The sequence below is a fragment of the Aegilops tauschii genome, chromosome 7 (genome assembly GCF_002575655.3).
Source record: "Aegilops tauschii subsp. strangulata cultivar AL8/78 chromosome 7, Aet v6.0, whole genome shotgun sequence".
NCBI lineage: Eukaryota > Viridiplantae > Streptophyta > Magnoliopsida > Poales > Poaceae > Aegilops > Aegilops tauschii.
Genome location: NC_053041.3, coordinates 86,668,860 through 86,671,356, shown reverse-complemented (window position 1 = coordinate 86,671,356; position 2,497 = coordinate 86,668,860). Strand labels below are relative to the sequence as shown.

Below are 2,497 nucleotides of genomic sequence, written 5' to 3'. Positions count from 1 at the left end.
GTTTGTCTCCCTTGACTTGGGGGGCATGCGCTGCGGCATGTCCATGTGCCGAGCGCCCGGTGCGGTGCGGACGACGAGGAGCCCATCAAGGGTTAAATAACGGCGGATACAGAAGCACCCACGCGCACATGCCCCCTCGATCTGGCTCTAACGTCTCGTGACACCATTGACGCCGGTACCTATTCAATCCTGAAAGTGTCTAGCTTGACCATGCATTCGACAGTACGTTTGCCCGCCCGCTGCCTGGCCCCCTTGAGCCCCAACACCATGTCTCCCACTCCCCCGGCCGCCACGAGCACACGACGAGTTCACTCTCTCCAGATCGACCTCCACTGTCACCACTCACCACTCACCATGCATCGAACGTAGCCATCGGCCGCGGTGCCCCGCGCGCCTATATATACCGCACGCATCGGTCGCTCGGTGTTGCCGCCTGCCAGAGTACACTAGCTAGCTACTCGTAGCAGAAGTTTTCAGCTGTGATCACGTAGTACGGGGGAAATAGAAGACGAAGGGCGCCATGGAGCTGGAGCTGGGGCTTGCGCCGCCCAACCACGCGGGCTCGTGCGGGAAGAGGGGGTCGGCGGAGGCGTTTGGGATCAACAAGCCCACGCTGCCACTCTTCCTGCGCGACGACGACGGCGACGACGGTGACCACGGCAACGGCGAAGACGGCACTGGCGACGCTCGCGACTGGGAGACGGGCAACAAGTGAGTGTTTCATCGATGGCGTTCAATGCAATGGACGTAGGTGCGCGCCCTTCTCTTTCTTGAAACTGACCTGGTGGCCGAGTGTGAGTCGAGCAGGAGGAAGAGGCTGGTGGGGTGGCCGCCGGTGAAGAGCGCGCACCGCCCGCGCAGCCACAGCAACGGCCACGTGAAGGTGAAGATGGAAGGGGTGCCCATCGGGAGGAAGGTGGACCTGTCCCGCCACGCCTCCTACCACCAGCTCCACCACACGCTCCGCGTCATGTTCCCCTCCTCCGCTAACCAAGGTGATCCATACGCCGTCACCTACGAGGACGGGGACGGGGACTGGATGCTCGTCCGAGACGTGCCGTGGGAGTAAGTTGTGGATTCTTAATTTGTTCTGCGCCCATGCCCTTCTCATTGCATCGAATCGTTGACTGACAACGGTGTCGAATCCATCTTGCAGGGAGTTTAGCAAGTCGGCCAAACGGCTCAAGATACTCATGTGACCGACTACACTTGTGGCATTGCTGGTTGAGTTTGGGCGTCATGATCTGCACCGGTGTGTGTGTCTAGTTAGTTAATTAACTTTACTGAATAATGTTAGTACAATGTTGTCCTCACGTCAACAAGTATGGGACTTTCTGAGTTTATTTCTCTTGTCCAGGATTTTAAATTATGTTAACGGAACAAATTCGGTGAAATGTCAAAATTTATTTCGGAATTCGATTCATCAAAATGTACTTAATTTTGATTATAATTATCACCGGATTTGCATTTGGCTTGGAATTAGTGAATCTGATATGAATTAGAGTTTAAAAATATTTCGGCACCATACAAAATTTACCAAAAGCAACATGAGAGGAAGCTCTCCCGACCTCGCGTTGCTCCCACAAGCGACACGAGGGGAACCTTAGTTGCCAGCCATAGCCACCCCTCCCCTTCGCAACCTCTCGCCACCGCTGGAAGATGTGTTTGGGCTAAGCCCGTGCCACTGACAGTGGCGATGGGGAAAGCTCTCGCAATTTTTCTTGCACGGTGATTCAAGGCAGATGCAGCGATCATCCCGGCATCGGAGCCCTCCCTCAGAGTTGTGGTGGCTCAGGCGGTGCGACGTCGCAGAGCTACTCCTGTAACAACGAGACGTGGGATTTCAGTGAGGCGCCTTGACCTGGCGTCAAGGTTTTGGTTACTGAATGAGGCAATTTTACCGAGGGGGGCTGGTAAATGTGGTTACCACGGTTACCGAGAATATTTCAAGCGAATTTTGTAGTTGAATTTTGAATTCAAATAAGTGAATTAACGAATATTCGAATTAGAGACCTCTCAAAACAGGAACTAGGTTGCTACCAACACGCTAGAACTAACTCTCATGGCATTAATTAGATCCTACGTACTTTACAGTAAATCGAGTGTTTAAATTCAAAATTTTCAAAAAAATGGTATATTTGCTCGGTATGGCGATTTACCAAGGGGCATGGAAATACGCAGTAACCATGGGAAATCTTGAAATTTTGACCGGTAACCAAAACAGTACTTGGCGTCCCTATTGCCCCCGGGTTTGGGGTCAGATCCTGGTAGCCGAGGTGTTGGTGACGCGCCTCAACTCCGGTTGCTCGGGATGGCGGAGATGTTAGCGATGGCCCACCTTGCGGCGACCTCGATTACCAGCTCACGACATGGCACTTAGCAACGTGCACTTCTGATCTGGTGTGTGCTGGCTGATGGGCCTGGTGTAGGCCTACTCTATTGTGAGGTGAATGGTGTTGGTGGTAGTGTAGGCAAGCCACCAACTATATAGGCTTTG

At 53.2% G+C, this 2,497-nt stretch overlaps 1 pseudogene; it reads left to right on the top strand.

Moving 5' to 3' along the window:
- Window positions 1-441: 441 nt before the first annotated feature.
- Window positions 442-1,469, top strand: LOC109768674 (auxin-responsive protein IAA20-like; annotated as a pseudogene).
- The last annotated feature ends 1,028 nt before the right edge of the window (window positions 1,470-2,497 follow it).